The sequence below is a fragment of the Ascaphus truei genome, chromosome 3, assembly GCF_040206685.1.
Source record: "Ascaphus truei isolate aAscTru1 chromosome 3, aAscTru1.hap1, whole genome shotgun sequence".
Lineage (NCBI taxonomy): Eukaryota > Metazoa > Chordata > Amphibia > Anura > Ascaphidae > Ascaphus > Ascaphus truei.
Genome location: NC_134485.1, coordinates 401,132,689 through 401,147,802, shown reverse-complemented (window position 1 = coordinate 401,147,802; position 15,114 = coordinate 401,132,689). Strand labels below are relative to the sequence as shown.

Below are 15,114 nucleotides of genomic sequence, written 5' to 3'. Positions count from 1 at the left end.
ATCATACTTACTGCATTTTTATTTTATGATTATTCAACTCTTATTGCCATTTCTAATGAGTATTAAAGCATCCTTTGATTTCTTTAGCAGGTTTTTGCCAACCTCCCCAGCAGTGCAAGATATTTGCAACACTTTCCAGTTTGTGATAATTTGTTGCCAATATTCACAGCAGTTGGAGCTGTAAATTGTAACAATAGATAATGTTACCTTGGTAATATCAGGATACATTGTAGCTACTGAGTTACACCGACTGAAGGATTGATTGAAACTGAAAGGCAGCCATTCTGTTAGGCACACAAACAGGATTTTGAGAAATTTATAACAGGAGCACCAAACGATTGCCGAGCCCTGAGGGACACCAACAGACAGATCAACAGGAGATGAAGATATGCTAGCAACAAATAAAAAATGTGCAAAAGGAGAGGTATGAGGATAGAGCTTTGTTACGTATATTATTTTAAGAGTTGACAAGATAGTCGGGTTCAGTGGAAGGAGAGAGAGGAGAGGTTAGTGTTTATGGTAGATGCCAGAGCAGGAGGTAAATGGAGTGAGGTCACGAGATTAGTGAGGAGAGCAGGTAGGAAGAGGGTGAGACCAGTAGCATAGTAAGACTTTGCCGACCCCCGGGCAAATCTCCTTTTATTGCGTTGGTCGCACATTCGTGACCGGCGCTTGCCGACTGTGCATGCGCTCCCGGCACTTGCCGGCTCTGCATGCACGACAATCAAGCTCCGATCGCGCATGCGCGATTGGTAAGTGCTGATAGCACATGTGCACGAGCAGCCGACAAGTGCTGATCGTGCATGCACGACCGTCAAGCGCTGTTTGCGCATGTACAGTTAGCGGATTGGTCACTCTAGAGAGGGGGCCCCCCAGAGCGTATATGTCCCTTGGGCTTTGCCCGGGCTATAGTTACACCCCTGGGTGAGAGCAATGAGTGGCGGTGACTGCATATTTATTCTGTACTGACCCCACAATTGTGAAATGCACTTGTTTAATTGTAAATATTTTAAAAGTAAATAAATAAATAAAAATCCCACTTAGCAATAAATTACTGGACTTGCAGTGACTTTTAATAACGGTGCTTTCCCACTGAGCAAGATATGAGTTTAGATAAACTGAAAACCCAATGGCATTGTGGTGAAAATAGGATTAATCAGCGCATTAATAAAGGCAGTATGCTCGGCTGATTAATCCTAATTCGCATTGGGACTGAGGGGGTTAAATTTATGTGCACCACACATGTAGTATTTTCCCTTCTATGCATTGTTGTCCCCTTTTTGCAGGCTAGTCTCTACCTGCAGTGCTGAATAACAGGAGTCGTTCCATTAAGACTGCTAACTCCGGAACGGAGTGAGCCAGCACCCTGATTTTTGGTGTGCAGCCTCAGTGTAACCCCCCAAGCGCACATATTAAAAATATAACTGTAAGACAAGTGGAACAGATATTTTTATTAAAGTGAATTACTGTGTGCAATTTTAAAAGTCAGGACGGAACCTTTTTCCTTTCTGCCTTTGAAAGTGAATGTATTAAAGCTGCAGTTCAGTCAATATCCTGCATGTGTGTTTTTTTTAAATAAATCAGTTCTGTAATAAGAAAAAATACTTTTAGCATTTTCTGTTTTTAAACAAACAACTTTGAAAGACCAATTTTTTTGTATTCTATTTTAACAACCATTTGCTAAGGCACTGCCCCTTCATGTCCTGTCACAAGCCCTGGCACACCCCTTTGTCAGCCCTACCCTCCCTCTAGCACATGTCAGTGCAGGAGTGCTCATGAATATTCATGAGCTTCCACTAAGTGACAGAAGCAGAAGAAAAACATATCCCTTCACTAATGTCACCAAATTTCGCTGATCAATACATGGAGAACGAATTGACCTGCAGCTATACAGTTCTTTCGGTAAGTAGAGATTGCCCACATGAAACTATTGAAGTAAAAAAATTAATGGAGCGCATGCGCGACGTGGAGGAGAATGGAGTACTAACTCTTGAGCTCCGCTCCCACCGGCACTTATAATTTAAATAAAAGCGGCAGAAACGAATATATCGAGGCTCAGCACACAGCATAATAAACATTAACACCCACAGATGGCATCCAGCAAAGCAGCGCGGACCAGGAGCCAGCCGGTCTCCACATATTTCAAGAGAAAGGGGGTGACCCCACCGGACAAGCCGGAATCTCCCGCGCGGGCTAATAACATGGATCCCGAAATCGATCCAACTGCTGAGGAGGACAGAGACGAAGAGATGGTCCGACGCAAAGATTTAAAAGAGTTTTGCTCCAAAATGCAAACATTCTTTAAAACAGAACTCTGGGCCATCAGGAAGGATGTAGACGCATTGGGTGAGCGAACGGCCACCCTAGAAACAACCACGGAAGAAACATCAGCGGCCATATCGCAAACACAAGATCAAGTTTCCATACTAAATGATCGGATTAAACTGCTTGAAGATAAAGCAGAAGATGCAGAAAACCGTGACAGACGGTGTAATATTAGACTGCGGGGGGTCCCTGAAAGCGTCCTGGACCCAGAAGACTTCACGAATAACTGGCTAGAAAATCTCTTCCCTGACAAACCAGAACATGAAATACGTTTAGACAGGTGCCACAGGGCTTTACGAAGGAAGCCTCAACAAAGCGATCCCCCCAGAGATATTGTGGCCCGTTTTCATCACTATCGCACCAAAGAAGAGGTGTGCAGGATTGCCAGAGAAGCAAGGTCTCTGGAGTTCGAAGGAGTCAAACTCCAGGTCTACCAGGACCTTGCCCCTGCTACCCTTACTAAAAGAAAGGCTCTGGCTCACGTCACAAAAATACTCAGAGACAATAACATTAAATACAGGTGGTTATTCCCCTGCGCTTTACTTTCTATTAAAAATGGCGTGGCACATACTCTGAGGAGTCCAGAAGACGAGGAGAGCTTCCTAGCAAAAATCGGCGTACCAAGATCTCACCAAAACCCGTCTCACCCCCCGCCAACTAACCCGAATGGCCCCGCTCCCACCAGGAACAAAGCTGGCTCAACCCGTTCCAAGAATGGCGCAGAGGCACCTGCGACTCCAGACACTGACTGAGTCCGTCCCAGGCAGCTGTGTTCCATATGAAACCTCCCTTAAACCTTCTAAGACCCAAACGCACATCTCACACTCCATCTGACACGAGGACGACCTACCAAGACCAAGGGAGAGGGACGGGATCGCGGAGCAGCTCTGTCGACAACTTCAGAACGGCAGCCATCTTCTCACGATCCTTCTCCAAGCCGAGCGGGAAACAGAATGGCTTTTTCCCGCGCGAGTGATCTGACGTCATCGCCGGGCACCTCCCTCTCGCGAGATCTGGTTTACTTCCTGAAGTGCGGGTATTTCTGGCACAGACGGGACACATCACAGGAGGCTGCACACTCTGAGATGCAGCACCTCCGGAGACTTACAATAGACTTAATGAACAACATTTAATTAGTTCCATCCAGTGTCCCATATTATCCCTTTAGTCCCATACTTGACTCGTTCCCATTCACCTTACACCTTGGATAAAATAAATAAAGTCTCATAAACCAGCACACAGTTAATAAAAACATACATACATTGTACACTATGGCCAAGGTGTTGTATACTATATATGTAGGTACTGTTGTATATATGTTCCTAAAAGCTTCTGTAGGCATCTGTATACATGTAAGGTCATATGTTTAGTTTTATTGCATATGTGTATTGCGGTATTGCATTGTACATATGCAGTGATGTAATAATGATAATAATAATAATAATAATAATATAAACATATTACATGTTATGTTGTATGTATATGTGTAAGTGTTGCATGTATTGCATGTATGTGTTGCATGATGCATGTGTTGCATATTTGTATTGCATTATATGTATATATTGCATTGTTGCACTATTGCGTTGTTGCATTATACATATATAATAATGTAAGGATAATAATAATAATAATAGTATAAACATATTGCATGTTATGTTATATATATATGTAGGTGTGTTGTGTGATGTGCGTATGTGGTATGTGTGATATTATATTATTACATATATGTTGCACTGTTGCATGCTGCATGCATATGTTACATTGATATATATATATATGTGGTTGATATATGGTTGATATATACATGGGATATACTGAAATATATATTACATCGCGTATTAAGCGCTTTATATATACTGTCATATACTGTAAACTATGCACTATGTTCTATGTATCATACACAATATATACTATATATTATGTACCATAGGGACTACATATACTATGCGTTGTACTAATATGAGCCGTACTTTGTACTACATGATGAAGACGGCATATATGTATATGTATATGGGGGCTATATATACTGTATACTATTATCTCCTATTTTCCTTTACCAGTATGAGTAGCAGTTCTATCCCTTCCATCAATATACCTACGTTAGGGAAGGTTTAGTTAAAAGACAGTTGGTTAAGCTGATATATTATTAGGATTTAGAGGCTTTCAGTTTTTGGCGTAATATCTATATAGTTATTACACCCCAAACATTACTCAAGAGATAAGTAATTTTGTTATGTCTCATATAAACTTTAGATGATCAATTTCACAGCTAATATATTTAATTCTCTGTACATAGTAAGGGATTTAGACACGTTTATTTAAATCACAGAAACGTTAGCACCATACCTATATTATATGCCCTATATATCTGTCTCATATAGCTTATTTGTCTTGTAGATCATATGTCTTGTTTGTCATATCATATCATATGTCTTCCCTGTCCCACTTGTCAGGCAGTTCTTAGAAGTTATTTAGGTCAGTCTATTATTCATCACAAAAGTTGTTATTACATACAGCTAAAGTTACAGCTGTAACGATTCTCTGTTCTATGGTTCCTGTTTATTTTAAGGTTTCTATTTCTATTTGACATTTATAACACCCAGTTTTATCTGTCGCAATTAACAAGATAATAAATATATGGAAATTGTGCCGGAGGGAGTATCCCCGGCGACGTGCATGTGTTCCTTTTTTCGGTCCCCAATTGTTGTGGACCGACCTCAAGACCCAGAGAGGTCTGTCTCCAATACAGGAGTTTGGCCCACCCATTTGGTGGAGCCAAAAGACCTATCCTCTGGGCGCAGGGGCTATCTTCGGGGGCTCCCGAGGTATGCTCTTGTTTTCTGTTTACTTTTTACTTTTTTTTCCCTTCCCTGTGATATCCCTCCTGTCTCTTCCCCTGTTCTGTCTCCCTATCCCCTCTCCTTCCCCTTCCCTCCCCTCCTAAGGACATTTGGAGCCCTGCAGACAGGTCTATATGGCATGAGAACTACAAACACAACAGACAGATTCACCGATGATATAGCTAAAAGTGAGTATATGAGTTGTTACACTAGTTCCCTCTTTTACTACAACACATGGCGCTAACACTAATATCTCACAATGTAAAAGGCTTTAATAGTCCAATCAAAAGAAAATTAGCTTTTACGGACTATAAGAGAAAACAGGCGGATGTGTTGCTCCTACAAGAGACACACTTCAGTAACAAAAATCCACCTAAATTCTTAGATAAGAGCTTCTCCCAATATTTCACCGCCTCAGCCTCAGCCAAAAAAAGAGGAGTAGCCATCCTATTCAGTAACAGTGTCCCATTTATCGCCCAGACAATTAAAAAAGACGCTGAAGGCCGCTTTATTATTGTAATTGGAACGATCCATGAACAGCCTATCACATTGGCTTCACTATACGCCCCCTGCATACAAGATGCAATTTTCTTTGAAAAGTTTTTCAAAATACTAAACTCAGTAGCTAAAGGATGCATCATAGTAGCAGGAGATTGTAATATTACAATGCATTCGGCATTAGATAGATCAGGAGGAGGAGTCTCTGACAATAAAAAGACGCAATTCGCCCTTCACAAAGGCCTAAAAGATACCCAGTTAGTGGATATATGGAGAGAACTCCACCCATCTACCAGAGATTATATTTTTTATTCCCACCCGCATACCTCATATAGTAGAATTGATTACCTCTTTATCTCGTGCCATCTGGTTCCTATGGTCACTCATTCAGAGATCCATGATATTTCATGGTCCGACCATGCACCAATAGAGCTAAGGTGCAACAATATCCGGGCCAATCGACCAGGTGCAAACTGGAAACTTAACGAATCTATTCTTAAGATACCTGAAATTTGTGATGTTATAGATCAAGAAATAGCTCAATTTTTTGAGATAAACACAGGCTCTGTGGAATCCCATATGATTCTCTGGGAGGCTCATAAAGCAACCTTAAGGGGCATATTAATCAATATCACAGCTAAGAGAAAACGAGAAAGAGATTCCAAAATCAAAACACTCCAAACCAAACTACATTCTCTTCTCTCAAACCACAAAACCAACCCTGATCCACAAACAACAAGGGATCTAAAAGATACAAATATAGAATTGAATATGTTATTGACTTCCAGGGCAGATAATTCCCTAAGTTGGTCCAAGAGGAAGTTTTACGAAAAAGCTAACAGGCCGGATACGATGCTAGCTCAAGCGCTAAAAGATAGGCAATCTAAGTTTAACATCCAAGCTATACGCTTAAAATCGGGCATACAAACAGCCAATCCCAAAAAGATAGTAGAAGAATTCGGTTCATTTTATGGTTCCTTATATGACGGAAGGAAAGTGGCACATAATAACAATACGAGCAAAGCATTAAGAGATTTCTTAGCTAGCTCAAAACTGGAGAGATTGACAGAGCAGGACAGAAAGGCTCTGGGCGCCGACTTCACATTAGAAGAGGTGTCACAAGCCATTAAAGAACTTAAACCTTCAAAAGCGCCAGGACCAGATGGTTTCTCGGGGCTATATTATAAGAAGTTCTCTATCTTACTTGCCCCTCGGCTGCTCCACATGTTCAATGCTATATTAGCAGGAGCACCTATCCCCGGAGATATGCTGCGGGCGTCTATATCATTAATATATAAACCTGGCAAGGATCCGCTGAACTGTAAAAGCTACAGGCCAATTTCCTTAATCAATACCGATATAAAGATATATGCTAAATTGTTGGCCAACAGATTAAGTCTAATCCTACCCAGACTAATACATCCAGATCAGGTCGGCTTCATCAAAGGGAGGCAGGCAGCGGATAACACCCGACGATTTATTGATCTGCTAGAATTAGCAAACAAAAATAATGCTCAAACCATGTTATTAAGTCTGGACGCAGAAAAAGCTTTTGATAGGATAGACTGGCCATATCTTCAAGAGACGCTAGCAGCATTTGGCTTTGGGGATCGGTTGAGTGGAGCGATTATGTCGCTGTACTCGGGCCCAACCGCCAGGGTTATACATCAGGGCTTCCCCTCACTCCCATTCCAAATTCAAAGTGGCACAAGACAGGGATGCCCATTATCTCCCCTCCTGTTCGCCCTATGTATAGAACCCCTGGCGGCACGCATTAGAGATAATTCGGACATCTCAGGGTTAAACGCTTATTCCCAATCACATAAAGCGGCCCTGTACGCAGACGATATCCTACTAATCATTTCAAAACCCCTCACTTCACTACCTAACCTATTTGACCTACTAGACAAATTTTCTAAGGTCTCTGGGTTCAAAATAAACCAATCCAAATCCGAAGCTTTGAATATCAATCTCCCTAGACATACGGAGAAACTACTGAAACTAAATTTTAAATTTAATTGGCAAATGAAATCTATAAAATACCTAGGGATCCACATCACCAAAGATGCAAAAAGCATCTATAATGCAAACTATCCCAACCTGATTTGGACATTAAAACAAGACCTTATCAGATGGTCTTCCAAGAAGATTTCTTGGATAGGTAGGATACATAGCGTTAAAATGAATCTACTTCCCCGTATCCTATACCTCTTCCAGACATTGCCTGTGCCACTCAAACTGAAGGATATACTCTCACTTCAGTCTGCAATATCTAACTTTATCTGGGGAGGAAAAAAACCGAGAGTTAATAAACTAAATATGAAAAGACCTACCTTGGCAGGTGGCTTAGCGGTACCCTGCCTGTTATCATATTACAAAGCGGCTCAATTAAGTCAAATTATACAATGGCATTCAGACCCTAAATTGAAAAGATGGGTGGAATTGGAAAGTTCTGCTTGCTCTCCATTAGAGCTTAGCAACCTGATTTGGCTACCTAAAAAAGCGAGGAAAACCGCTGCCCTACCGCTCACCTCATTGACCAACTCCATATCGGTTTGGGAAGCAACAAACATAAAAAACTCACTCACATCAGGACGTTCTCTGATGTCCCCCATTTGGAATAACCCATGTTTTGCACCTGGCCTAATTGGTACAAATAGTTCAATCTGGAAACTAAAAGGATACAATAGAATCAAGGATATGGAAGGATATAATCTGAAAATTAAAACATTCGACCATATCAGATTAGAAAAAGATTTGCCCCACTCAGAATTCTATAAATACCTCCAGATCAGAGCATTCTATAACAAATTTGCCCCGTACCCTCCCCTGACGAAATTCGAAAAGCTCTGCCGGGCAGAAACCGACACTAAGGGACTTATATCTACGATCTATGGAGAGGTAGTCGAATCTGCTAGATCTAAACAGCAAACACCTTCATTCCAGAACCAATGGGAGATAGATTTAGGGGAATCCCTAGATGATGAGGATTGGGACTCCATATTTCTAGCCACTGCCAAAAGTTCCATATGCACCACACTGAAGGAGAACGCATATAAAGTTCTTATGAGATGGTACCTCACCCCACTAAAATTATCGAAATACATACCAGGGTCCTCCCCATTGTGCCCCAAACAATGTGGAGGAACAGCTGATCTGTTACATATGCTGTGGTCTTGCCCGTTGATAACCCAAATCTGGGAAAAAATTAGAAATTGGATTCAGAAGATTTTTGACCTCTCTATTCCCCCTGACCCTTGGCTGTTTCTATTAAACAGACCTTTAAAGGATCTATCAAAGTCACATAACAAATTAATTGCTCATTTTGCAATAGCCACACGGTGTGAGATTGCAGCACTATGGAAACGCCCCGATATTCCAATTATCCCAAAGATTCGGAATCGTATTTGGTTTATCTGCCAGATGGAAAAATTAACAAGTTTAGTTAATGATACTGGCGATAACTTTCTAAAAGTCTGGACCCCTTGGTTAGCACAGACAGACATCCCTGGGGTAGAGCGTGACACAATTTGGCTTTAATAGTAAGAAATGCGTTCTCCTACAGGAGAGTAAAATAACTACCCCCACACACACAACGGGATCAACTACTTAAAGCTGAATAAAGCCCTAGTTATAGCCTTACAACTCATGGGCCATCTATGCTTCAAGAAAAACTAGCCTTGTTATATCCTTCCCTACCAACCACCTTTACCTCCTCCCCTTTCCCTTCTACCCCCCCCCCAACCCTTCCCTCCCTTTTTTTTTTTTTCCTCATTATTATTATTTATTATTTGTTCACCTACACTCGCACGACCGAGTAGGGCTCGAAAAGTTGTGCGATTCTCATATATGTGATCCAAAGCCCACATTACATGTGCTATTCTATATTGTACATGCATATAATGTTCACTCTGTATACCATGCATTTGTTCACAATAAAATACAAGTTATAAAAAAAAAAAAAAAAAATAAGACTGAACTGCAGCTTTAAGGAACAAATGTTATGCATACATGAGCTGGGGGTATGTTCCTCTCCAGCTTCAAAAGCCCCCTGGGTTGATGCAATGCCTATGGGTCTAGGGACGTGTGGGAGATGAAAGGCCCCAGAGTCTTAAAGTGTGACTTAACCGGGATGTTTTTGAGTAGCAGATCCTGTTGCTCATCCTGGATATTTCAAACCTTGGGACCAAACTCCAGACTGTGTGTCCCCCGAAACGAGAGGCCCCTTTTTACTCAGCGGTGCTACCAAGCTGCTCACTGAGCATGCTCAGAGTTACCTGGGCTGGCTGTAGGATTTTCCCACGTCACATGGCAGGCTCGGATATGCGGAAGATAATTCCTTGCCAATGGGATGAGGCTAATAAAAAACTCCAAGGGCCCCGTCCTTAAAGAGGCCTGTAACCCTCATTCCTGTGGCTGTTACCTGATTTCTTCAAGCGGATAAGATCTAAGTACAGCGGCTGCAGTTCCAGAACGCAAGGGGTTAAAAACATCGCAACAAGGAAACTAGCCCTGCTTCAGGATTTCGTTTGCCCTGGGGATTCCAGAACGAACCCCAACGAACCAGAACAAACGTTTTACATTTCAAGGAAATAACGGGCTGGCAACTTGCGCCCCTTGCAAAAGGACTGCAATTTAAAATACTTTATTTCTGTGTTTTTCGTTCACTGGACCATTCGTCCCGTTCCCCATTTAAGCAAGTGTTTTATTAAGTGTATTCTGAAGTTGTCGTGTGTTTGTCTATCAAGGAAATAAATGACAATTTATTTTGCTTAATTTGTTTGCTCAATCGAGAATCCCCAAAATATAAAAAATTGTTGATAAGTTCCATCCATCGTGACAGGCATGCAACGACTTCTTACCATTTTATGGGATATTTTATAATTAAAGACCAAATTTTTTTTTTAGGCTTTCAAAAACCACAAAACCCAACATTTAAGAATATACAAAACATTGTATTATTTGAAACAATACTCCTTAAATGCAAGTTTTTTTTTAAATTGCTTATACCTACTTTATTCTGAGAAAACATTTAGCCACAAACTCTTCAATAGACTTTTTTAAGTTGAAATAAAACTAAAAAAAATCTTTAAGTACAAGAATAATATAACATATTTTTTAAATGGCAAAGAATGCCACCTCAATTCAAAAGTTGCAGTTACAATTGCAGAATTGTATTAAACGTGCTTTGTTTTTAAGTACCCATCTCAATTAGTGAGATATGTATGATGAGCAATAATGTAAAAGCCTGTAATGTAACAGCTTCTCTTTAAATGGAGTAAAATAATGCACACTCCAAATAAACAGTTTTCAAGGGGTTATTTTTTTAGAAAAGTAACAAAAGCAAATACAAAACTTATTTAAATACATTTAACTGATATCAGAAAATAATAGTTGATAGTGAAGAATATGATCAGAATGAAAAAACAAACATAAAGCTAGTTTCGTCCTGGCCCCAGAGCAATGACATTTCACATTGGTGAAGGATATATTTTTTTAATTAAGAAACGTAAACATTTCAAATGATTTCCAATATGCATTTGTAAGCAGGATAACACCTGCCGCTGGGCAAATGTTTAATTTGCACGAGCCCCTCCCTGTTGTACAAAGTCACTATGTTTGATCCCCTGAAGGAAAGGAGCAGGGCATCACCATGGGGGAAGTAATCAGTCAACTGATAAAGCAGGTGACATGTCAGTCACAGCTGACAAACCTGCAGAGTTTTCAAAGAAAGCAAAAAAGTTTGCCTGCAACTCATTGACAGCAAAAGGCTTGAGGGAGAGCGAGCATATTGTTTGCATATGGAAGGGGAGGGCAGGTCCTTCTAAAAATACACTGACATAGCACAAAAGAAGAGCAGCCTCCATGATTTTAGTAGACCTTATGTACAAATATAGAAAATATATTTAAAAATACTTAATCATGTTTAACATAACAAAAAAAAGATATGGGATTTTTAACAGGCGGAAGCCAAGGCCAGTGTGGCCCTAGAGATGACGTGATTGCTCTCCTGCAAATGCTTCCTCCTTCAGGTGATGTAAAAGGTTATTGTGTACTGCACATTAGGGCCACTCTTCATACAGTAGTGTACTGCACCGACACACTTTATTCGAGCAAATACCCAGTATGTACCTGACAGATACCTGGAATGCGCCGCTCCTCACCTCTGACAAGCCCCGTTGCGTTTGCCTTCCCTGCCTGGGTTCATGCCTGGCTGACGGGCGGCTGATCTGTTAAATGATAATGATTAGGATTTAATAGGCTGCAATGCTTCGCGTGTCTACCAGATGGCATAAATTCATGAATTGTAATGCAGTATATATATATATATATACTGTGCAGTATTGCAGCCAGCGGGAATAAAATGCTTCAATCCCTGCCTGGAAAATAACCCAATGCACTCGGGCAGAAAACAGTCACAAACCTCAATATACCCGGGTATACCTGAATTCGTGGGACTAGCCGAGCTCGAATAAAGTGTGTCGCCAGTGTACGCCAAGGCTGCGCAAACTTTTGTTGCTGTGCACCCCTGACTTGTCTCTCCCGGTGCTCGATCCCCCCTTATCGTAATGCGGTTGTGAAATGGCGCCGTGGGGTCATGTACGCCATGACACGTTAAATGACACTGTGGAGTCATGTGACATCATGTCACATAACGCCGCGGCGTCATTTAACGCTGCATTGCCATGGAGACGCATCCAAAAGCTGGCCGAATCTCACTAAGTTCAGGTTACAGAGGCCTTGTGTGATCCCCCAGCATTTCATTTAAATGCCTTGCGGAAGAGCGTGGGGTCTCTGCAACCATCGCGCCCCCCAGTGTCCGCACCCTTGGTGTAGCTGTATGTCTACAGGACACTGAATAATTTAAATATGTCACTGTCCTTGTTTCATTTTGGTACAATAAAACTGCACCTGTAGAGACACAACAACAAACGGCTTGGCCAAACCACCAATGTTTTTAAAAGTACTGCTTCTCCTTGGATCAAAATGTACCAATGTCAGTGATGTGTTTAAGGAGTCAAATGAGGGTAATATTTTCATTTTTGCAAACCTCAATTACCTACGTGTTTTTAAATGTCTGCTGTCCCTGCAGATTTCTCCCTGTATCAACATACTTCCCATGTTTATTTACTTGGTATATACCTGTATACCTTTTCTTTCTAAAAGGATGTCCAGTTTTTAGTTAACAAATCTATTGTATCTGCCATCAGTCTCCATGGGTAATAAATTCCACATTTTATTTGCCCTTACTCACCCTTTCCTTTGTTGCTGGTGAAATCTCCTTTCTTCCAGCCTTAAGGGATGACCGCGTGTTATTTGTTCTGCACTTGGGATAAATAATTCATTTGAAAGCTCCTTGTATTGTCCCGGAATATATTTGTATATAGTTATCATATCCCCTCTTAGACGCCTCTTTTCTAATGTAAGCAAATCAAATGTAGCTAGCCTCTCCTCATAAATCAAATTTTCCATTCCCTTTTATTAATTTGGTGGCTCTTCTCTACACTTGTTCTAGTTCCATAATGGCTCCATATTCAAAGTATGGTCTTACTAATGCTTTATACAGTGGCATACTTATGCTTACCTTCCATACATTCCCCATTTAATACAAGATAAGGTCTTATTTGCCTTTGCACCTACTGCATGACCTTGGGCACTATTGCTAAACCTGCTGTCTACAAGCACTCCTAAATCCTTCTTCATCAAAGATTGACCTGTTTAATTTGTAAGTCTCCTGTTTATTCTTGTTTCCTATAGCCTTGTATTTATCTGTGCCTCTTATGGACTGCAGGTAGAGGATCGTGACTCACGCTTCCCCCACCCCACATAGAAATTTGTGCAGACTTAATAGATTATAGCTGCTAAGTATATAATACAATATGAAAGTAGTCATATTTATTTATTATGATGTGACACACAATCATACACAACTGGTGTACCCTATTTAGAACCAGTATTGTGATACTGGAAGGTTACTAACTATCCACTGCACCAATTATGGTATATTATTGGTAGATTAGTTCAACCCACTCCTTAGCGCTAGAGATTTCAGAATCTCCCACAGTGGATACAAATGAGACAGCCACACCTCTGTGATTTTATAATTTTAATATACACATTGTCACTTTTCTATCAGCATGTGTAGCTATCTATTAATTCAAGAATTAATATATTCATACATGCTACATTTTAATAGCCAGTGTGTGCACCACAAGTGTGCTTTCTTTAGGAGGTAGCTGGTTACATCAGCAGTTCTTCTATTTTGATATAACAGTAATTCTAGCGCACAGGTAGCACCCATTGCAACTCTCAGGCAATTAGGCACAACCATATACTCTTATCTTTAAATAATTCTATTGTTTGCTGGTGAGCGGTGTGATCTTCTGTTGTATACAGTTTTCAATCCAGGTGCAAATATTTTTAGTCCAATTTACTTTATTTTGTACACTAACCTCTTGTGTAACACTGTATCAAAAGCCTTTGTAAAATCTAAGTAGACCACATGAACTGCATTACCCTGGTCTAAATTCCTACTTACATTCTCAAATAAACTAATAAGGTTAGTTTGGCATGACCTATACGTCATAAATTCATGCTGATTGTTACTAATAATTTTGTTATTTATTAGGTATTCCTGAATATTATCCAATACTAAACCTTCAAGTAGCTTCCCCACTATTAATGTCAGGCTAACAGGTCTATAATTCCCCAGTTGTGATCTAGCTCACTTTTTAAATATAGACAACATGTCTGCTTCACGCCATTCTTGAGGTACTGAGCCTGTTGAAATTGAATCCTTAAATATTAGATGGAATGGTTTGACTATTACTGAAATTAGCTCCTTAAGAACGCTTGGGCACCAGGTGTTGTACAGGATCTCCATTCTTTTTTCTTGGGCAATGTGCCTGCTCTTGCCTTCCCTTTCTCTGGCTTGGAGGAAGCAGACCAAGGGTGTAGGAAACACTTGATAGACCTGCAGTGTGCTTTGGATGTTGTTTTCCAAATCAACCTTACATTGTTGAAGGCAGTCAATGGCATTTCCACCAAGTTAGCATTTTTTTTACCTGTATTTATCTGGAGGAGGAAGTGGTCCTGCAGAACTGCCATTAAATAATATATTTTTTCATTTTTCCAGTTAAAAAAAAAATGACAAATATGACAATGGGTCAAGACCTTCTGTTTGCTACTAGATCAAGGATTAACTTGGTAGCCATATTGCTGGTAAGCCCCAGGCAAGGGGGGCAGAGGGTTAACAGCACTCTGTGTTAAATATAGGCATCCTCAGAATGTAGCTGTGACATGGTCTAATGAGAGTATAAATGTTTAAATATAGTCGTAAAAAAGACCATAACGAGGACAGATACATTTATTAACATCACGAGTAAGTGCATGTTGTGGAAGCACTACGTTTCAGTCTCCAAGGGGACCTTCCTCATGACTTTCTCATCTG

The 15,114-nt window shown here is 40.6% G+C and overlaps 1 protein-coding gene across 4 annotated transcripts in view; it reads left to right on the top strand.

Moving 5' to 3' along the window:
* NAALAD2 (N-acetylated alpha-linked acidic dipeptidase 2) overlaps window positions 1-15,114 on the top strand; it is a 204,324-nt gene that overhangs the window by 82,487 nt on the left and 106,723 nt on the right. The window lies entirely within an intron of this gene.